Below are 23013 nucleotides of genomic sequence, written 5' to 3'. Positions count from 1 at the left end.
TTGTTTGCCCAGAACATCCGGCACTGTTATCACCCGAGTTACTGTTGTAATTCGACATTTTCACGCAAGCGGCTCAATCTTTCGGTTTCACCATCCTCTTTGGGCAAGTTCTGCTCGAAGGGTAAAAATGTAGCCCTGCCTCTGGCTTCATGCGGCTGGAAACTCCTGATTTGGGAAGGGGGCTGGGAAAGGGAAATACACTGGAAAAAGAGGGTAGAACTTTAGAAATAGAAATGCTGCTTAAATGCCATATACTTGCTTACAGTGTTAGTACATAAGGAAAACAGTAACAGGATCCAGTCCTATGGAGCCTCTTGCTAACTTGTTCCACCGCTGCAGCCAGTACAACAAGGCAGCAACTCTCCAACTGTTTTTCCATCAGCCTATTTCTACTGAAGAAAAAAAGCCCAGGCTCCTCCTTTCCCATCTGCTCCAACCAATATTAATATCAATCAGCTATTAATGAAATATGAAGACCTACAGCTATAATGGGCCTGACTCTAATGCCAGGAGAAGCTCGTGTCCGCACCTGAGGCTTATCAGGCATGGAAAGACTGATCCAGGGAACTGCGGAACGTATGGAAAGGTATGTACGTTGCAGGGTGGGAAGATGAGCAACAGACACGAGGATGCAAAAGAAGCTGGCGTCCTGTCTGACTGCCAATTCCCAGGGCAGTTGTGCAGTAATCGGCTGCCTCCGAAACGGAGAAGCGTGCACAATGAAGTTGCAGGAAGGGCACAAAACAAAATCCCATGTGTTTTTACAGATTCCTAAGGATTTTGGGCCTTTCCAGGTGGACAAAGCTGCCCATCAGGAAAGCAACTTGAGAAAGGAGGAAGGAAGTGTTCCCAGAAATCAGAGATGGTCCCGCAGCCATCTGAAGTGTCCAAGCAGTAAATCTGGAAAGTCACTCTCCAGCCAACATCATCATCTGTCCGTTATTTCAGTTATGGTCGTTAAAAAGCAAAACACAACACAACAAGCAGAGAGAGATGAGACAGAAAATATTTTAAGGGCAAAATCTACCCTTGGAGAAAAACATAATGCAATCCCAGTCCCAGACTCCAGAAGCGAGACCTTCCGTATTGACCTCCGAGCAATTACAGAGCTGGATCCTTACACAGCTAAGATTGCTGCTAAGCTTTCCCCACTGTGTTTTAGACGAAGCATGGCTTTGCAGCATCAGGCATGCAGTCCTCCCACCATCTATTTTCCCCGCGTGTCGCAGAGGCTTTAGGCACTGGGGGACCGCCCGGTCGGCAGCTAAAGGGGCCTCTCCCAGTGGAAGCATGGCCCACCTCTCATCTCAGAAGGGTTTCTTGCTTCCATCTAGTCTCGCAGGGCAAGTACCTTTGTTTCTCCGGGGTGGGACGAGGTGGGATTTAGACTCAGCCAGCAATCTCTCTTCTTTCTCAGCTCCCATCTGTCCTCACACCCCGCTCCACTCCACAGCTGCTCCCAGCAGAGCGGCAAGATGCAGCTCACAAGCCCGGATGCACCCGAGCTTCAGAGCTGCTTCATGTCTCTCCCACTCCTGCCTCCTCTATCTCCTCTCCTGCGACACCCTCTTCTCCTGGAGCAGCAGATGTAGAGGAGCGGTGGTAGGAGGCAGACACATTGGAGGGGAGCCCTGCTGCAGCTCTCCTCCGACAGGCTGAGGAGCCGCACAACGTGTGGAAACCGGCGAGGAGTGGAGCAGTATGCAAAAAGGAAAAAAAAATATAGTGCAAAGCGACAGCAGTGGGTAGTGCTGTTCCTCTGGGAGGAACAGAACAGGGGGAGGTGAGAAGAACCAACTAGAGAGAATAGGAAAGGAACCAAAATGAAGAGGAGGAATAAAATGTAGAAGATGCAAAAAGAAGAAGCAGATGTTCTTGCAGCACTTATTCCCTCTGACATTTGTACCCAGCTCTTTCATCTTCCTCTAGAACTGGGAAACGAGCTGCTCCATGCTCCCTCTCCATTCCCACCATCCTGACCCTCGGCGCCACACATCAGAACGAGCCCAGGCCAAGAGTTCTGACACCGCTCCTGGCATCCTGGCGGAGAAGCCTGGCGATAATTACAGGCAGACACAGGGCTCTGCTATGGGACACAGCTAGGATCCAAGGTAACCTGGTGAAGCAGCCCTGCTGCCCAGCACCCTCGCCAGCCCTGCATCCAAATCACCCGCATCCCCATCTCATCCTCTATTTCCTTGTTTCAGTAAATGATCCTCCTCCGTCTACCCTGAACCCAACTCCACTCCACAGGTGCAGCAGAGGGATGCTGTGAGCCCGGGGAGATGCTGCCGGCTGCCTGTGCCCAGCGCCTCGCTCCGCTGCAGCTCCTCTGCAAGGCTGGCTCCATCCAAGGGGCTACCAGCCAGCTCGTCAGAGAGGAGAGCTTCAACAACAATCTTTTACTCGAATAAAATGATCAGCTGGCCCTGAAGGCTTTGCTTAGATGCAGCAGACTGATCTAGCCAAGTGACTAACAGGTGATTCCCGTGCTGAAAAAAGAGAAGGGACCTGGAGGTCCACATGTGCAAACCCCGGCTCACATCCTGTCCCTGATGTGGCAGGGGCAGGCTTGGAGCAAGGGAGCTGGCAACGTGCCTCATGCTGAAGCATCTCCTAGAATAGTTCAGTCATAAGGAAAGAAGACGAGTCTTTATTTTCCTTCCAGCAGGCTTAGTTTCTTTCCTCTGGCTATCAGTTGAGGAGATCCCCTCCAGAAAAAGGCGCTGGAAACAGAAACCCTTTCTTCCAAACCCACAGGGTGGAGCTGCCGGTGCCCCACGCCGCTACACTTGATCTTCGTGGGCGCTGAGGCTACTTGTGCCGGCAGGAGGATGAGCAGACTCAGTGCTCCTGCCCTGCCACCCCACAGCCCATCCCATGGCCGGCAAGGTCCCTGCCTGCTAGCCCGGCTCTGCAGCAGCAGGGACCCAGCCCCACGCAGGGGGACAACAGGGGTTTGCCTCCAAACCACCTGACTTTTATTTTGTAATTTATTCATTAATTCCACCAACTTGGGGGGAAAGGTGGTCGAGGTGTTTTCTTCAACCACCCAGAGCCACAAGTGGGATGGAAGGGGGCAGGCGGCAAGAGGTCAGGCGCTGCAAACCCCAGAAATCTGCAAGCCCCGAAGCAGCCACAACAGTGACAATGGCTACAAAAACCCCGTTCTTGAGGCACAAACGAAATCCTCAGGCGGTTACACTGTAAAAACACCTTCTGTCTCCCCTTGTAAAGAGTCACAGTCAAGACTCATCAAAGCCATTTAAAAAGCATCTGGCAAAAAGTTCCCAAACATTAAAAATGGCTCTCTTTATTTTGGCATGTCAAGATTCACAGCATGTAGCGGTCTGTACCAGCAAGAAAGGAGGGATGGGCCAACACATCCTGGTAAAATGGGAAAGGATACAAATCTTGGCTCCCCATGCAAACTGAACCAGAACTGAACTATGTCTGAGTGATGAAAAAAAATCTTATGGGATTTCCAGCTCGTTTCTGCAGGCTCGAGATCAGATTCTGAACTACTGTGTTTATTCAAAAGCGAACCAGACCTTTGAATATTTGGAGGACTATTCACTGCTGAGCCGCGTTGTTCTTGGATGTCAAAAGCACGGGAAGTTCTCATATTTTTTAATAGAGAAGAGGGATAAAGTGGCGGGGGGGGGGAGAAGGAAGAGTGCCTTTTTGTTGCTACAACATAAATAGTATATTGCATAAAGCCGCCTGCATGCTTCCCTGTGTGGTCAACAAAACAGGGAACATACTTCAGGCTTGTTTTCCAAAACCCTGTATGACAAACTTGCACTCAGAGGCCAATGAAATAAAGCCCCTGACTGCGGACATCTCACCACGCACCATCGGGCGCTCGCTGCTGTTGGGTGAACGGAGGAAGCAAAACATCGGGACAGCCCAAGACATGGGAAACGAATGCCGTAAATCACATCTCTGCACTTCAAGCCTATGGCACAACCTAATTTAGAGTAGCTGCTAAAAAACTTAATTTTAAGAGATTCTGGTAAAGCAAAAATAGGCGAGGTTCAGATGGAGGCGACAAAAATGATTAGAGGCCTCGGCAGATATGAGAAAAGATTGATAAGGGTGGGAGTGTTTAGTTTAGCAAGAGATGAGTAAGAGGGGAGATGATAAAAGTACACAAATTGTGACTCGGCCTGAGAAGGTACATCTGGCGCTATTTGCCATTTCTCATAATGCAAGAGAAAGGGGACACTGAATGAAGTCAGGAAGCAACAACAACCAAAAAAAGATTAAAGCCGATAAAGGGATTTTTTTTTTCTTTCTTTCTTAAGACACAACTCATAATTACTCTCTGGAACTTACTGTCACAAGATATCACCAGTGCCGAGAGCATGGGGAAGACGCAAAGAAAGGATTAGACACTTACACAGATAGTAATGAGAGCATTTACAGCTACCTTTGGAAAGATAAAAATATACATCAGGGTACAAATGTTTATGCTTCAGGGCACGAGACAACCTTTAATCACTGGAGGCTAGGAGGAAACTTTCCCCCGTGGACAGGTCATCTAACTGTCCTTCACGGGCTTCTGCCCAAGGATTACAGCCAGGGCTGGAGGACCCCCGTGTCCGACGGCATGCAACCGCTCCTGCCCCTCTGCCTTCTCGGGCACCTCCATCCCACACCGCTGACCCCACACCCAGTCCCCCAGCCCATCCCGAGCCCTCTCGACCCTGGGGCAGCCGCCAGGCACCGGGTGGCTGGCCACATCCCCCAGCCCAGCCCCTGCCCACGTCACCTGGCCCCAAGCCGCTCATTTCCTCTTTCTTCTTCACATCACATTTAAGTTTCAGGTCCTTATTTCGCCAGCCCTTCCTCTCCCTGGTATTTTGACTGCCATTTTTTCCCTCCCTCAAAACTAAACCCACAACTTCGGCCCCTGCCACCCATTTGGGCTCCCCACCGAGCGCTGACCCCCCGGAGCTGGCGGGTGAAGCATCCACCTCCTCCTCCCCGGATCCACCAGCGATGCGCATACTTGAACGCAACTTCAAGATGTCAGGCAAATTTTCCCTTTTCTGATCTGATGCCGTTCCACAGAGGGAACCTACATCCCCGAGGAGGAGGACGACCCTCCTGCCGATACGGCACCTGCGGGGCAGCAGCAGTCAGGTGCTATTACAGACCGCGGAGCTCATCAACGCGCTGGAACTGACATGCGATTCGGGGAGACAAAGAGAGATTCTGAAAGCAAGTCAGTCTATTAAATTTATACCTACCTGCACAATGTGAAACAAACCACATCTCGGTTTCCTTTCATGTGCATGACAGTCTTAACTTGTTTCTTTTAATCCCATAAAAGCAGCTAAAGCATGCAACATGCTTCCCAGAGATGAGGCAAACCTGTATTTTACTTCCTGACAGTGATTTAGTTTATAGGGTTGGGCTGGCTTTTTTTTTTTCCAGGGAAGATAATGAGCATTGTCCTAAGCTGGTATTACAAAGGAAATACTGCACGCTACATGCTAGACACCTGGCATTTAAAAAAGAATCACATAAATTGACACTGTCTGTAACGGACCAAATACAGCTGCAACCCCTCGCGCTGCACAGACGCCAACGTCGGCGGCAAGAGGATCCCAGCCGCACTCTCCAAGGTTTCCTTCAGAAGTCAGCACCCTGCTACAGATTGGAAGTGCCTCTCATTTAGTCAGTCCTACCCCAAGTCGGACTGGGGAGAGGACCAGGGGTGTGCTGAGGCAGAAATGACTACGTAATAAATTCAGCAAATCCAGAGGGGTGAAGCAGTAATCCATGGAAATGTTCCACACAAGAGGGGGTTTTAAGTGCCTTTAATTCCCAGCTGCAAACCCAAGAAGCTGCCAGAAGGCGGAGACCACTGAACACAAGGGGTTAATGGCTTTGCTAAAGAAAATTATACACATAATTTCCTTTTATCATAAAACAATACGTTTATTATTTTCTGTATATCTGTTAAAGGGCATGGCCTTCTGAGTGGAAAACAAAACACAGCTCGGTCACATGTTTATTTGCTTCAGCTACTCCCTTTCCCTTCTGATAAATAATCAAACATGCCATCCAGAAAAAACAAAACCAGTGAGCTGGGAAATTTGATGGTCATCAAATAGACTAAGATACCAAGAAAAGCAGCCCACTGTTCCCACAGTGAGTTTTCTGCCCCACACCTACACTAACATCTGAGTAAATAACTTCAGTCACTCTTTCCATTTTCCCCATGCAATTACTCCTACTGTTAAACAAATTGTCCTTAAGGCAGTTGCAAACACCATTTTTTTTTTCTGCAAAGTAGAACAACTTCTGAACATTAAAAAGCCAGACTAGCAATATATTTTAAAAATATGTTTGTTGTACTTGCGGTTTGGCTGAACACACAGCTTGATTTCTCTCTCTCTCTCTCTTCTCTAGGAAGATGGGGGTTTACAGTTTTAAATTTTAAAGTGTATTTGGATCTCAGAGAGGCAGGAAAAGCCTCGAGGAGGATGGGTTTTCTCCATAGGGCAGGCAGCATATTTTCCACTTTCTCTTATGTTTTACACTACATAAGCACCATGAATGCTTACCTCAAAAAAGTTACCTGCTATTTCAGTGGACATTTGGAGGGGGAGAAACAACCGAGAAATGTCAAGCAGGTTTTTTAAGTCACTTAAACAGAGAGGGAAAAATCCAGCATACATGTTGCAACATGGATTACCCAGAGGACCTACGCTATCTTCCAACAACCCCTGAAGACCATTCATACAACAATCATTAATACTGAAAAACTGCAGAGAAAATCCCTCACGTGAGAAGTTAACAACCATTACCCGGCGTGAGCACGCTTTCCCTTTCCTTTTGTAGTACCACAGGTCTAAACAATAGTAATATGAATGAGATAATAGCCGTGCTTGTCTCAGCAGCCTGATTTTTATTAGCATGAAATTGGTACAAATATTAGCGAGGCTGCTTTGCAAGCGGTGCCAGAGCCACGATGCAAACAATTTGCAGAAAACAAAAAGCGACTCGGCGGGCTTGCACCTCTCTCTTTTGCTGCCCAGAACAGCGGCCACGTTTCCTTTTTTTTTTTTTTTTTGGGGGGGGGGGTTGAATTTTTTTGTTTTTTTTGCCACTTATGCGAGTGCGAGAAGCTGCAGCACCCGGCGAGCAGCGGGGACGGTGACACATGGCTGCTCCCGCGCCAGAGGGACGTCGCAAGGCGACGGGCACCCCAAAAGAGGACTTAGTCCTCGCCATGGTTCTCCGAAGCCGTGCCAAAAGACCCACCCTCGTTGTCAACACCGCAGTAAACAACCTGAACCAGCTTCTTTTGCTTTAAACCTAAGCAATTCCCCTCTCCTGCGCTGCCAAGCTGCCCGCGCAAGGCAGCAAGTTAAAAGTTCAGCCCTGCCTGCACGCTCCTTTTCTCTCAGCGCTCGCAGAGAAAATGAAGAGTTTAACAGAGTAAGCTCTTACTGTCTGCCTTCAGATTTCCGTCTTCGCGCTGGAGATGTGTTTCTGGCTGTTTCTGTGAAGCGGGGGCTGGAGAATGGTAAAAAGATGTTTGAATAAACAGGAAGTGCCGTGCAGCCGGAGCGCAGGCTGGAGGGAGACGGCGCTGGAGCACTGCCCTTCGCCGGCAGCCACCGGGTCTCTGCCTCCACAGTAGCAACCTCTGCTTTTACTAAATGACAAAGAAACCGCAAAGCATTCCTTCCCTAATTCTTCCCTTGCCGAAGTGGCGAGATCGGCTGGAGCTCGCAGGTAATCTCCAAGTTGGGTTTAGCGCTACGCCAGGCGCAAAAATCTAGCAATTCTGTGTTATTAAGGTCCCCGTCTATAAGCAGGACCATGCAGAACTAATTATGCCCCCAACTAGACCAAAGAGCAGCAAAAAGTACACCTCGCTTCTGCACCTAGGCAAATTCGTATTTGCACATAAGTTCAGCCAAGCTTGACTCTCCTACCCTCTACAGTGCTGTAAGTCGCTCTTAAAGCCGGCTTGCGAGGCTGGCCGGGCTTCAGAGCTATTTTCTCTAACTGCGTGAATTGAAATATAAACAACCACCCAAAAAATGCAACTTGTCTCGGGAGCAGGACTGGCATCCAGCATCTCCGAAAGCCTGCGTTTAGCATTCAGGCAGATGCTTCCCCTTCTTCGCCGTCTCCTTCCCCTCCCTAAAACAAACTACCTATTTAACTCAAGATGACTAACTAACCGTCTCCCCACCCAATTATCAAAGCCCTGTCTTCTGTCATATTGGTGACATGACACAGATATTGTCAAGAAAAAGTAAACTGGGGCTGGCACTCGAAGGCAGCTCGTGAAGAGATGAGCAGTCGAACAGCCATATTCAATAAAAAAAAGAGGAACAGGATTCCTTTAGAAAATGTATTGCTGTTGTGGCAACGTGCTGCTGCCGCTGAAGGGACCGATTTGTTATTTAGCATGTAGTCTTGGACTGTCTGTCATTCCGGGTGCTAATGCTCTGCTAAAATAACTCATTGGGAGCTGTCAGTGGGATGTTTACATAGGCCCCCAATCTTTTCTTCATACAAGGAAATTTTTTACTGGAATTCATCTTCTTTTGATCTCACATTCAAAGCAACAGCAGCTTGATAGACATGCAAGTCTGAAAGCAAATCCAGACGCTGAAGATAAACCGCCAGAGTATGACAGGCAGGAGCATCTAAAGCTTATAAAAATGAAGAGAACAGCATGTCGTCTGAGTATTACAATAGCAGAAATCAAGAGACATATTAGGTGGAACTGATCAGCCACAAAAACAGTTCAAAAGGCAGATCATAGAAACAGAAGACTAAGCTAGGAAAAAAAAAAAAAATTGGAAAGATTTGCTTTACAGAGGCATCACCTCCTTTCTGAGTACCACAGCGTTTCCGCTCCAGCATGTAAACTTGAGGGGGGAAAAAAAGAGGAGGGCTTGTGCCATCTTCTACTAACTCAGCAGTTCTTACCTTCAACTCACCAATTAGTTTGCCGAGTGTACGTTTCAATTACATGTTATTCAAAGTGAAATAAAAATAGGACACCGTGCCACTTGCGTCTAGCCCAGCCCTCCAAAACACCACAGGGACGGGGAAGCTGCGCCTCTTTGTTAGGAAGCAGGGGAATCGCATCCCCCCCAAGGCACGAGAGGGGCCCTGCCCTCAGCCCCTGCCACCAAGGTAGCTTGTGCATCTTTCAAAGGGCTGAGTCTTGGGATGCTCTTGAGCTCTGCCTCTCCCACCGGTGCAGAATTATTAGTTCAGAAGATGATTTTATTTAAATTGAATTACGTGTGCCACGGAATCCGCAGATACGCACCGAAGACGGCACTTCCCGGGCAACAATTGCTGAAACTTTCTCTAGAAACCCATACATTTTTAATTTTTCTTCCCCAAATAAGCGTCTTATTCTAATTGAAGTCAGCAAATATAATGAAAAAGTAATTCTCAAACAATTTTGTACTTAGAGCTGTTTGTTAACAAACACCGAACGAGCAGCAGTGTTAGGTTAAAGGGCAGCAGGATTCCACATTATAATTTAGCCTGCGGTTATTTCTGATTAAGAACACCCTCCGGGACAGCAAAGCAAGATCTTCTTTTGCAGCAGGCATAGCCTTTAAAATTAGCCTCTTCTCCATAATAAAACGAACAGGAAAACTGTGGATTTAAAACTGTATTAACCAATTTGAAGCGGTGCAATCAGTTTATGTCTCGCTTTCTGCAAAACACCGTTCCCTGCCTTAGTCAAGTTACAAATGTAAAAATGCTTCCTGGATTCTGAAACTATTGTAAGAAAGTCACCTTCTGTCATGCTTATGTAGCTATCTAATGTGCTAAAGGCTGATTATTTATCTTTAAACTGTACTAGTTTAATCTTTTAAGGTCACCACTAATCTGCTCCAACCTTTTAAAAAATAGCAGCTTTCAAGACTTAACTGCTGGAATCACTAAACTCAACGCTGAATGTCATTGTAACGGATACATTAGCCAGAATGAGCGCAGTTTTACAATGTAAACACCAAATATAAATCCCCACCTAAATGAGAAGAAAAATATCATCTCCATGCCAGGAGAAATGTCAGTAAATACGAGCAACACCATATTATTTCACACCAGTATCGTTCCAAATCATGCTGCTCCTTCCCTCTCCTCCCCCTCCCTCCCTAGTACAAAACAGGCAAAACTTGGGTATAATTCAAAGGATCATTAGGTGCTTTTTCTTTGTCTTTTCCCTTTCACAGCAGCAACTTTGCATGCCCGCTGCAAAGCCTCATGACCGCATTTGGAAGTCACTGTAAGTCCAAAAAACCCCCTTACGGGTTATTTGTGTGCGTGTGCTGCACAGTGGCCCTTCTATCGTCGTCTTTTTCCTTTTCCCCTAGACTTCTTCTGGACTTGAATGTCACAGTAGACCTTGAATGTGAAATGGCTTCAAGCTAATTGCTTTAATTGCTTGAAGATGTGCAGGCAGGTGAAACCCGATCCCCTTGGCCATTGTAGAGACCAGGAACAACACAGGAATGTTTACATAGTGGTTTGAGTTTAATAGACAGTAGAGCCGAGTTTCAGACAGCTAGCAAAAACACAGCTAATAGGTGACCTCTTAATGTAGTCCTCCTTTTTAAAAACAAAATACAATTTCATTTTATACAAGGCAATGTCCCTAAATGCCAAGGTTATCTGCTTGACTTTTTGAGTGAGCATGCACTGCGTTGCACCTGACATTTATACCAGAAACTCTATCCTGAATGCATTTCCCTCTACCTTAAAACAAAAAGCACTTTATGTGTCAGTCACCTTACAAACAGATTAGAGCTGGATGGAGTTTCCTAGTAAAGTGCAGTCATTTTAATTTAAAATTGAGTGCTTTTCACCACTGCCATACTCCTTTTGCCCCAAAAACACATGGCAGGGGATGTAACCTGAACCACTGCATCCCCTCACCTGGGCACTCGCACCCTCCCGCTGGGGACCAGCACAAGCCCTTGGTGGGGTCTTCCAGAATGGCAAAGTATGACTTTTAATGACTTCCACTGCTTTTCCAGAGCTTCCAGTACGTTTGCTACACACCGTGAAGATACAGACCGGCTGCGATGTGCTTTTTCAAAGGCGCAGCTTGGTTTCACGCACGGCACAAACTCAGCAGCTCTTCCTCAGGCAAAACTCCTCCTGACTGAGAACTCCAGCATTTGGGGTCACTGAGAATCAGGCTTGCTTTCCAAGAATCATGAGGTAAGTAAAACACACTTGAAACCGGCCAAAGACCGGTGAGCAGGTATAGCACAAGTGGAGAAAATAAAGCAGAAAGAGTGATTTTGGCAGTAGCAGTAGCATGAAGGTATTTACTGTAAGTCTAGTCCAAAAAACAAACACTGAAAACAGGTAATACCTAATACTCACTTTCCTGGCACAGGCGCTTCGAGTTGTGCTGCCAATCTTAAAAACGGCTAAAATCCCTTCCATTGGGTGAATATTACCAGGGAAGTGACATTTATTACCTCCCAGAGAAACAGGAACAAGTAATTTATATAGCATTTATATAGGACGGAAAAAGGGAAGGCAACCTGAGGACCAAGGCTGGAAAAAGCACAAACGCACAGAGGCAGAGAAGGGGAGGCCAAACCAGCGCGTACTTAGTACCAACGAGAAAGGAAGGCAACCCCCAACCCCACAGCCCCGCAAGTAAAGGGCATCTCCAGTCTGGTCTTTGCAATTCTGCTCAGAAAGTTCCAAATTCTCTAGTACCTTACGCTGAAACCACCCCCCCCCCCCCCACCCCAGGCAGGAGCAGACACAAGCAGGAGGAAGGCTGCTCCAGCCTCTTCTGGATGCGACCGTGGTTCGCGGGAAGAGAACAGACGCTGGTTGCTCTGCTCCACCTTGCCTGTTACTCCCAATCCTCAGAAGCAAATGAGTAACCGATCTTAAATAATACAGAACAAAGGGAACAATAGGAGCTAGAAAGCAAGCCCGGATACTTGGGAACATGCCTCTCTCTGCTGAGAGACAATCTCGCCGGCGCAGATGCATGCACCGAGTCGTCCCATGTCCCCCCACATCACCTCCACAAAGCTCAAATTCCAGCAACCACGGGGTTTTAATAGGTGGGGGTTTGCGTACCCCGCAAAAAAAAGAGAAAGAAGTTCAGAATAGGGGGGGGGAAAAACCAAAAAACAAACCCAAACCCAAAACGCTGTCAATTTAAAGATTTAGTATAAACTAGTTCAAGCCTGTGGGAGGAACGCTAAGTGGAAAAAGTAAACACGGTCCCCCCAAGTAGTTCCCCTGGAAGCCGAGCAGGCAGCCAGTGCCTGGTACCGCCGGCTGCCCCGCGCCTGGGGAGGTCAGCCCAGCTATGCTAAACTGACAGGTTCAGTTTACAGCAGGCCAGCACTTTGTTTGGATATACTGGCCTTGCTCACCGCCAGCTTAACAACAGATGGCTAGAAAACTTTCATTATGTTGCAGAGGGTTGAACTGCAAACAATCGGGGAAAACTGTGAAAAGTTTAACTCTCTGCAAGCCGAGCGGGGAAGCGCTCGCCTCGCCAGCTGGCTTCCCGCTCCCGCCCTGGGCATCTGCGCCTTTAAATTAATTAAAGCGGGATGGGATGATTAATCATACCTGGGCACGGTCCTGGGGATGCTTAGAAAAAAGAATTTGCGATTTGACAAGGTCATTTCAATAAAAGTAGCATTCCAGAAGAAAATGGACTTTGACGGATTGCAAAGCCGATTTTAAACCTTCCTCAAGCCTGTGGCTTCAGAAAAGTTGTAGAAAGTTTTGGCAATAATCCCCCAACCAGGGTTTATCAAGAGCTTGTGGATGAGTGTTCTTCCACCTCCAGACATACAGCCTCCGTCCCTCGAATTCCCCCGTCAAACTTCCACACCTGATGGCAAGAGAAGGCCGCCAAATAATCTAGTGCGCAGATCTGAATATGATTTATCCAAATCTGTGTATAATTTAAATATTCATTAAATTGATTCGATTCATCTGCACCCTAATATCTTTTAACGCTCTAAGGCAGGTTATAAATGCACCTTCCGAGGTTTAATTCAATTGACAATCTTATATACATCTCATCACTGGAAACATATTATTTTATATTCTTCTAGAAATGAACGAATCTGTTTTCCACAATGTATTTTAAAAGCGACTCTTTCCTGTTATTGAAAGAAAATTGTGTTTATTACTCCTTTAGCATAGTGTAAACTCATAAACGTCAACAGAGAGTACAAGGAAAACTGTCAACTAAATATTGTTTCCTTCATGAGCTGCTCTTCCAAGTCAATTACGCCTTTCAACTTCTGGGGCATTGTATGATAAACTGGCAGTAAAAATCATTCACATTAATATACCATGGTGCCTTGCCTGCAAAAGGTAATTAAAGAAGTAAATGACTCATAAGAATAGACATATTAGCTGCAAAATGAAAGGCAACTGAGCTGCCACATGAAAATATGTACCATTAAGATACTGCATTTTCATATTCCTGTAATCAGCTTCAGTAGACTAATGCTTATTTAATCCAGTTCTCTGCTAAGTCCATCAACAACTGTTTTTTGCTGTTTTCTCCTTGACTGAACATTATGTGTGCAGGTTCGGAATAAATACTGCAATAAGATTTTTGCATAGTCAATTGAAGAACAGGTTTTTTATCTTTTAAAAACTATTTTTCTTTCCCACCAAGAGGAATACAGCAGAGACGGATACCAAGAAACCCCCCATTTTCTGGGGTTCTTTCAGCGCCGCTACGCTTTGAGTGAAATATATACCCCGTTCTGGCATTCCCCATTTTGATTCGTGAAACTATTAGCAGGAAAAATAAGCCTAATGACTCCATCTTCCAACTTTCCTATTCTTCATGTAGGAAACCCTTTGCCTTGTTAATGCGTGTTTTCATTAGCGTTAGAAAAATGAGGCTGGTTTTTTCTTTCTGAAGTCTTTGAGGCAAGGTGGGGCAAGGAGAGGAGCAGGCACCGCTGGGTGTGCGGAGGCGATGGAGACGCAGGCCGGGGAGCATCGCCCTCCAACGATGCACATCCCGACGACCTGCCCTCCCCAGCCCTGACTTTTGGAAAGCTTCAGATGGCAAAAGACCCAAACTCCAAACCCACAAAAACACCGCCCCGGCGTCCCACCCTGGCAGCGGGACCGCCAAGCTCAGCGCCAACGTGCTCCTGAGTTTTGGGGACGGCCTTTGCCGGGAGCTCGCCCTGCCTTCGGGCGATGCGCGACGCACACCTCAGCCAACCCCTTCTCTGTGGCCATCATATAAATACAAGCCTCTTGGTAAAGGGTGTTGGGTTTAGCTCCCCAAGCTGTGTCCTTCTCGTCCCAAGGGAATGGCAGGGCGAGGGTAAAACTCAGAGGACAAAGTACACTCGTCTCCATCCTCCAAAATAACCCCCTGCAAAATACTGAAAGGTTTATAACTCATCCTGTTTGTGAGCAGTAATTAGAATATTCTTTTCATCACAATAATAGCTCTGTAAGGCCAAGATCCAAACTGCTTTTGACCGTGCAGCTACCACAATTATTTCATTTTCTAAAGTATGGGGTGGAGTTAATGCCAGTACCTCGGCTATCACTATGGTGCGACTGTTGACAAATGCTGGCTTTTCTAAATGGCAGACACTGTGTACGTACCAACCATCCTTTATTTATTGTGCCCGACAGAGGTTTATCCTTGCAAAAAGAGATCTTTCAATACAAATCTGAACACAGTGCTTTGGAACCTGCGGTATATGTTGCTTATTTATCACTATCAGTACGAAATGGTCTAAGACTTCAAATGTAGGATCAATCATTATTTAAATTGTATTATTGCTTCTCCATTTGAGCAGACATCACTTTATACCCACAATTAATGAGCTCTAGTCCTTTTTCTAATTAAGGAACAAAGGTTCTTGTGTGCAGAGTATAGAGTGACACTGTCTAGAGAACACACATTTAAACAGACAAGAGTCCTTCTAATTACCTTAAAATAGGTTTTTTAATATCCAGGAACATAACAGGATCAAGAAATTAGAGCATTTCCAACAGCATTTACAAATAAGTCATTCCAAAACACTGTTAAAAGGTAATAATGCATCCCTAAAAATTAGGGGACTAGTGCCTAACACTTCCATATTTATGTAATTAACCTTTGTGCATTGATACAGGGAAAATGCAATACAGAAATTATTTTATATATGTGTATACGTAGAGACAAATAAAAAAAAAAAAAGAGGAGTCGGCTATTAGAGCATAAAATACTTTAGGCTCACGCAGATTAGGATCCAAACACGTAATTAATAAAGTCAGAAAGGTAACCTCGCTTTATCCAGTAATTAGGGCTGTTAGAAATAGGATACCATCTCTTAAAAGTGTTACAAATACACCGCACTACTAAATAACCTGCACTGCTGGGAAAGTATACTTGCTATCAAGGGCAAAGCTGCTATACACTGAGGTAACAGTAAATGACAGACTGTTGTTCAAGTCCATTAGCTGCTATGTGATAGGAGCACATTCACTAGCACACGACCTGTGAAAAATCTTAGATCTCTTTAAATCTTTGAATTGGATTGCTGCATTAATTCTTAAGAACTGCAATCCTTCAACCAAGTCAAATTACCCTCATTAACAGGGGAAAAACTGCCTCTGCAATAAGTTAAAAAAAAAAGATATTTATTACCTATAATCACTTTCACGTACTTCACCTGGAAGTGCGACAAACTGGGACAACTTCAGAGGCTGGCACCAGTTCAGCTGCTGGTGGGGCCGGGACGGAGGGGACGCGTGCGCCGTGCACGCGTAGCCGCCTGTGCGTGTGCGTGCACGTCCCTGCGCTGACATAAATGTGTTTCTTGGGGGGAAAAACCTCAATGAATGTTCTAAGAAAAGAAAAATCACTAAGAATAAGCACAGGCAGTGAAGCGATCTGTGTGTGTGCCACTGAAATAACCGCAAAAGAGGAGGGGAAATTCTTCAGTTATTCAAGGCTTGATTAGAACACTACTTCATAATTAGGCATGTTACAAGTATTGTCATCAACCAGAAAATTCATGTACTAACTAAAAGGTCTCAGAAGCTGGCTCAAGCCTTCTATTCATTAACAACATCTGCTATTAATGTTTAACCCTCATAAACATGCACAAAACGTTCAGCATTCAACAAAGATTAAAAATAAATATTTTGTTGTTCTGTTTTATCTGTGGGGCGATCTGCGCGGTTCGGCGAGTATCAAGAATGGCTAAAACGGCCATGGAGATAACGGACAAGTATTTGGTCTTTGTTGGAAGGAAGATATTTCTTTCTCCAGTCACTGCTTCTCTGCACTTCAGATGTTACAGCTTCCGAGCCAGGCCAGCGCAGCACAATAAACAGCAACGCAGACATACGCATATACATACACCTATACGACGGTATGAATCATTTGTTTTAAAGGTGAGACTCCCTGGAACAATTTTCAGGCCGAGCGTTTCAAAGGACCCTCTGTTTAAATTTTTTTCTGATTTAAAAACGAGCGTTCCCAGGGACGAAAGATTCACTGCGAAATGGGGAGCTGGGGAAGTCCAGGATCCAGAAATGAGAAACAGAGCGTTTCATCTTCATTTTACTGCTCCGAGTCCAGATGAGAGCCCTGATCTCGCAGTCAGATCCTAATGGGCAGATCTTTGGAAGAGGCTTTGGGAAGACTCATTTCCACCACTGCGGTTTTAATGCAAGCGTAGCAATCTGCTTGTGCAGGCTCATTCACAGCGCGGCGACGGAGCTAAGCGGTGAGCTAATGCGACCCTCTAATGACTCCTGGAAAAGCATGAGGACATCCTCCGTCCCCATCCTTCTTCCCGCAGTGGGTGTCGGGAGCACACACCCCTGCCTCTCCCCACCTCGGCTCACAGGGGTGCCCCTGGGCGCCGCAGCACCGGGCGGGCAGGTCCCACAGCTCCCCCTCGCCCACGCACGCACGCCCCGACCCCGCCACCCTCGGTGCAAGCTGACCCCCAAGTCCCCGCAGAGTCCGTGGTACCTGCGTCAGGCGGGCGAAGATCCAGCCTGCGCTCATCTGACTGTAATATTTTTCATTTGCAGCAACGCCAAAATACAAACCAAGCCACAAAAGTAATGAAAAATACAGCTCTTTTTGTCTTCAAACATGACATTCATGGCGGATTCACTGTCTGCATGTTGCAGCACGCTCTATTCTTAGCACCGTGCCTTTTAAAGTTAGGCCCATTATTTTCTACGGTGTATCAAGATCAGTATGTATAACATATGCCATATTGTTGACACTTCCCTGGATGTACTGCATGCCATATGCCTAAAGCACTAAAAGGGGTGATGAACAGAGTGGCAATACTGAAAGGAGAACAAGATACACCGAGCATGTTGAATGAATTCAGTTATATAATTCAGCCAATAAGGGTTTCCATGCATTTAACAACCTCCTTCCCCCCCCCCCCCCCCTTTTTTTTTTTTTGCCTCTCTTGTATAAAAATGAATTCAACAACTTTCCACTGTGAAAAGTTAACACGCTGGACACGTATTCAAAGCAAACATTTAATCACAGTGGGCCAAGCAGGTCTAAAAAGTATACATGTAAAGATAGATCATATATAATCACACCAATAAAACAAACAAAAAAGGACAATTCATACGTTTTAGCAATAAACTAAAAAAGTAAAACATACAGTTCTGCTCCTGCTTCTACTTGTCCTTTATTTTACCTTTCATAAATCTATACCCCAAGTCCAATTCCTAGAACTAGGGAAGATGTCATCTTGACCATCTTTAAAGGTTTATTTACTAGTTTCCTTACTAAGAATTATTATTTGAAGAACCCAGAAACTAATGCTCTCTTACACTACAGTATTTTTGTCCAAATCTTCTGGAACGGATTATAAAATTGAAATGTAAGAAGGAACACAGCCGAGCTATATTTATAACAAGAATGCTGCTCTTCAGCATCTGATACTTACTACACATGTGTATCCTCATCTCTATGCCATCCCTCTGCACACTCTAATGGGCACACTAGCTGCATACTCGTCATTAAAAAAAAAAAAAAAAAGAGGAAAAAAAGGAACTGACTCATCACTGAGAACAGTTTTGACAGTACTTGCATGCAGAGCCCTGGCAGAAAGGTTCAAGCTATTCGGTTCACCAGTTGCAACCAGCTACAAATGACATACCTTGGACTGAACGAATAGCCGGGAAAAACAAAAACACGCAAACTCTCGGTACGGGCACAGGCCGGTTGCACAGATGAACCCAGGTCTAATCTCCAAGTTTAGTCCTTGGAGCTGTGTGCTACCCGGAGGAAGGAAAAGATCAGGGATGTCTGGAAAGTGGGTATTGCTACAGGAAACTCCTAGCAAGCTTCCACTGCCAAGACACTGAAGGAGTCCCTGGGACAAGGGAGGAGCATTGCTGAAACACCCAGCGCGCAGGGCACGTCCAGGGGGACATCCCGCCCGGCACTGAGCGCGGCAGGACGCAGGGGGGGGAGCAGGATGCTCTCCAGGCATGGGGGGAACACCGCCATTCCTCCATCCCTAATGCTCTGGATGCGGGGAACACCGCCATTCCTCCACCCCTAATGCTCTGGATGCGGGGAACACCGCCGTTCCTCCACCCCTAATGCTCTGGATGCGGGGAACACCGCCGTTCCTCCAACCCTAATGCTCTGGATGCGGGGAACACCGCCGTTCCTCCATCCCTAATGCTCTGGATGCGGGGAACACCGCCGTTCCTCCACCCCTAATGCTCTGGATGCGGGGAACACCGCCGTTCCTCCATCCCTAATGCTCTGGATGCGGGGAACACCGCCGTTCCTCCATCCCTAATGCTCTGGATGCGGGGAACACCGCCGTTCCTCCACCCCTAATGCTCTGGATGTGGGGAACACCGCCGTTCCTCCAACCCTAATGCTCTGGATGCGGGGAACACCGCCGTTCCTCCACCCCTAATGCTCTGGATGCGGGGAACACCGCCGTTCCTCCACCCCTAATGCTCTGGATGCGGGGAACACCGCCGTTCCTCCATCCCTAATGCTCTGGATGCGGGGAACACCGCCGTTCCTCCAACCCTAATGCTCTGGATGCGGGGAACACCGCCGTTCCTCCAACCCTAATGCTCTGGATGCGGGGAACACCGCCGTTCCTCCATCCCTAATGCTCTGGATGCGGGGAACACCGCCGTTCCTCCAACCCTAATGCTCTGGATGCGGGGAACACCGCCGTTCCTCCATCCCTAATGCTCTGGAGCTAATGATGCCATGCAAAGCTGAGGCTTCCCAGTCCTCTGTCGTTAGTGCCACCATACCCCCACAGGCAATGGATCAAAGGGGCCATGAGAAGATAAGGAGAATCCATTTTAATTTCAAAACATGCACATTCTGGCACGGGAGATCACTAAAGAAGATCAGTTCTGTTATGTTTCAGTGGTGTGTTGAAGGGGAATGTTGCATTTCAAATTTACACGCACATACCTATTTATTTGAGTAAGCAGCATAAAACAACATAAGAGGAACACGGGACTTTTGCAGAAGAGGAAGGCAGAATCCTCCTCGTGAAAAACATCAAAGAAAAAGAACACATGCTGATGTTTAAAAACAGTCTACGTCTAATACAGAACATCAAGACTTTTAAAAAAACCACAAACCAACAAAACCCCTCCTTACTTCACGATATTTTCCTTAGAAACAAACCTAGCACTTACTGCTGATCAGGAATTAGCGTTCGCTGCCAGGTTAAAGCATTGGTTGTGTAATCCACTAGCGAGTGCTCAGATGACAATCCGCATACACAAATTTCACATTGTCAAAATTAGGACAAGTGGAAGTTTTGTGAGTGGAAACACCTGCATTTCATCAGTATTAGGCCAAAGGTAAAGGGAGACATATGTCCCAAATAATTAGAACGGGAAAGGGTTTGGAGGGGTGTGCCAGCACCCACTCCCATCACGCTCTGAGCTTGCTTTAGGGGAAAAACACAACAAAGCAAGGCAAAGTAAAACAAAAAAGCTTCATCTTGCAAAAGCCACAACTGTACAGCTATTTGCACGGGGAACTGGTGAGCAGGCATCACCTCCTGTCAGCAACCTGGGTTTGTGCTTTTGGTACATCACGCCTGGCCGTGCGATGTCAAGTAACGGAGCAAAAAAGCCTTTTACCTTCTGGTGTCTAACCCAGGGCTGGTCCAAGCAGAGTATAGCCAAACTTTCTACTAGCTGTTGGCGACATTAGTTTGAGGGACTTCATCCAGTTCCTTGTGGACTACCGTCCATATTAGGAAAGAAACCCCACTTGACATCGGCGCTGGGATCCAGCCCTATCCGCAGACCCCGGCAGCATTACCGATCTTTCCTCGGAAGCCAGGCTGAGACACAAGGACCGCAGCCATGCCGATGTGCCCATGATACTTCATAATTAGTTTCATGTAAGGCAAGAAACAATCCTACCAGGGCCAATTAAAACATCTCTTGTGCTTGCGCTGTTAAAAAAAAAAAACCACACAACACCATACCGGCAACAAAAACAAAAGTAAAAAAAATCCCCTAACCCACCCTGTGGCGAACTTTATTTCCTTTTTCGTGCGGTGCTGGTGATGTTCGCAGAAGAGCTCAGAAGGGTAAAAGGGCATTGCTAACATGGCAGCTATTTAATTCCACCAGGCAGATCCCCGAGACCTGTAACGAGCGTCTGCTTCCTACCCATCAGGCCATTAATCACTGAGACTCCTAAAAGGTTCAATTCATGTGCCCACTCAGAGAACTCCTGAGATGTCTGATAGTCATATGTCATTTGAGAAGGGAACAAAACTGTATTCTTCTCTGAACTGATGTAGCTCCTATTACCAAGAGACTCTCTCCCTTGGGAGCAACCAGAAGAGAGAAATGAAGGAGAGCTGACTCAAAGCTCTGCCTCGCAAAGACACATAATTGATGCAGAAGGGGAAGAGAATTACAAGGAATCTGCCACTACCCTTATTTTGCCAATAATCTGGGGAATTGGTGAAAGGATTTTGAAAGTGGTGAAAAATATCTTCAATTTTTACTAGATACACCCTAGACAGATGGGCTGCCCTCCAGCAAAGAGGATAAGAGCTCCTCCTCCTCCTCGGATGAGAGCTTGGCAAAGGCAAAGGGGATTTTGCCACCTTAAAATTAGACCATTTCTACTACTGATTAACCTCACTCTTCTTGGGACCCTGTGAGCAGCTGGAGGTGATGCCTAGGCATCACGCACACTCACAAATCCCTTGCTTCCCTTGATATCCACTGCTTCAAAATCTCAATCTTTATCTACTGATGCTCTTAAAAGCCTGGGAGATAGCCACCAGGGAGACAACTCCAACTCCTTACCATTGCACTTGGACCTGTGCACAGTCCAAGCACAAATGCATGGGGGTCCCCAGCGCCTGGGGACCCCGGTTCTGTCTCACTCGGGGCATGGCAGCGGTGAAACGGGGGTAAGCTGACCCCCCCACACACACCGCCTCCACAGACCGGGCTGAAACGTGACACACATATATATATATCTCTCTTGTTTGACAGTGCCATTTCCTGGAAATGACAGCTGAAAAGAAAAGAGTACGAAAAAGGGAAATACATACTTTTGCAGCTTAAAAAAAAATATGGTCGTATCACTCTGCATTTGGTGGAAAATTAAGAAAGAACAAGCCATCGTTTATCCTGCCCTCTTGCTTCTTCGTACTGCTTTTTCTTCATTTAAATACTATTCTATCAGTTAAACTAATAGATAAAACAGACAAAAATATAAAAACCTAAAAGCACCTCAGCAATTGCTTCACACCCTCATTAGTTTTCCTGGTAATAGTCCGTGCCTCAATAAAAATGTTATCCACATTCTGGTGTGTCCCGTTCCCACCCCCCCCACCCCCCCCCCCCCCCAATTTAGCAATGACAATTTTTCCCTCAAACTAGACACTCAAACTAAGTTTCAGGAAGCCTGGCATATTCACTGCCACTCGATACTTTATCTGTTCTCACTGGCACCTTTTGATCTCTGAGGCTCTGGAAACACTAAGCTGAACTGATCTCCTGCTGTAATTCATAATTACCAATTCACAGCATTTTTCAACACTCTGTAGTTGCCCGCCTGCTGCTTAGGAGTTAGCATACAATTGAAAAATGCTGAAATTTGTTAGCCAGTTGAGGCTTTTTCAAAATTTTCTCCATTCCTCCAGAGTGCTACAAAAACCATACTGAGCTGCTGCTCTTACCAGAGAGCCAACTTGGATGCTTGGTGCTGCAGAGAGCAAAGAGGAGGCAGAGGGGCTGCTTTCAAAGGGTTTACAATGTTGAAAAGGGGTTTATGATACATAAACAGCCCTTTTCAGGTTCAGAAATCCTCTTTTCCCATTCAGCATCACTGTTATCCCTATTGGTTTCATCCGCCTGCAGCTGCTCCCCAGCAGGCAGACACAAAACACGGCTCTACGGGCGACAGCCCTCACCTCCCGGCGCGAGCTCGTCACCGCCATGGTCTTGCTCCAACGCAGGAGAAATGCAAATGGTCACCATGGCCCACAGCTCAGTCCCAGCCCAAACTGCAGCCCACAGAGGGGCAAAGCTGCCTGTGCGGAGGCTAATGGGGTCGTCCCGGCGGCCACCTTTGTACCCAGAACACAATCTTGGCTATTGTTCTACAGTCATGAAAAATTAAGCTGGATGGTTAAAATTTCCCACTCCAAGTTTTGGTATGAGGCCCCGTAGTATATTTTGCTCTTGTGGCTTACCTGTGGGACCTTGAGCAAAGGAAGTCCATGCTGGGAGTGAATATAAAATATGGGACAATGCAGGCTGGAAAGAAAGTCTTAACCAGAAGTGTTTGAATTAAAGCGTTTCACCAGTGATCCTTCATTAAGCTTGTGCCCCGATTTCTCTTGCAAACACACTAGCAATACACACCCCTTCTGAAATGGTCCTAAAAAGCCTCTTTTCCACCACCTGGATTTTATAGACGGGGCGACTAAAGCACAGAGATCAGAAGAGTTCAACACT

General features: G+C 46.5%; 1 protein-coding gene across 12 annotated transcripts in view; it reads right to left on the bottom strand.

The window, feature by feature from the left end:
- Window positions 1-23013, bottom strand: part of FOXP1 (forkhead box P1) — a 391149-nt gene that overhangs the window by 119157 nt on the left and 248979 nt on the right. Inside the window, exon 1 of one of the 12 annotated variants that reach the window (XM_064453476.1) lies at window positions 7468-7559. The exons of the other annotated variants lie outside the window; for them this stretch is intronic. The gene's annotated coding sequence lies outside the window, so the exon portion shown is untranslated. Of the gene's footprint in view, window positions 1-7467; window positions 7560-23013 lie in introns of those variants that run through there. 12 annotated transcript variants of the gene reach the window in all.

This window comes from Phalacrocorax carbo, chromosome 6, assembly GCF_963921805.1.
Source record: "Phalacrocorax carbo chromosome 6, bPhaCar2.1, whole genome shotgun sequence".
In the NCBI taxonomy this organism is placed as follows: Eukaryota; Metazoa; Chordata; class Aves; order Suliformes; family Phalacrocoracidae; genus Phalacrocorax; species Phalacrocorax carbo.
The sequence above is the reverse complement of the archived record's forward strand: the minus strand, read 5'-3'. Positions and strand labels throughout refer to the sequence as shown.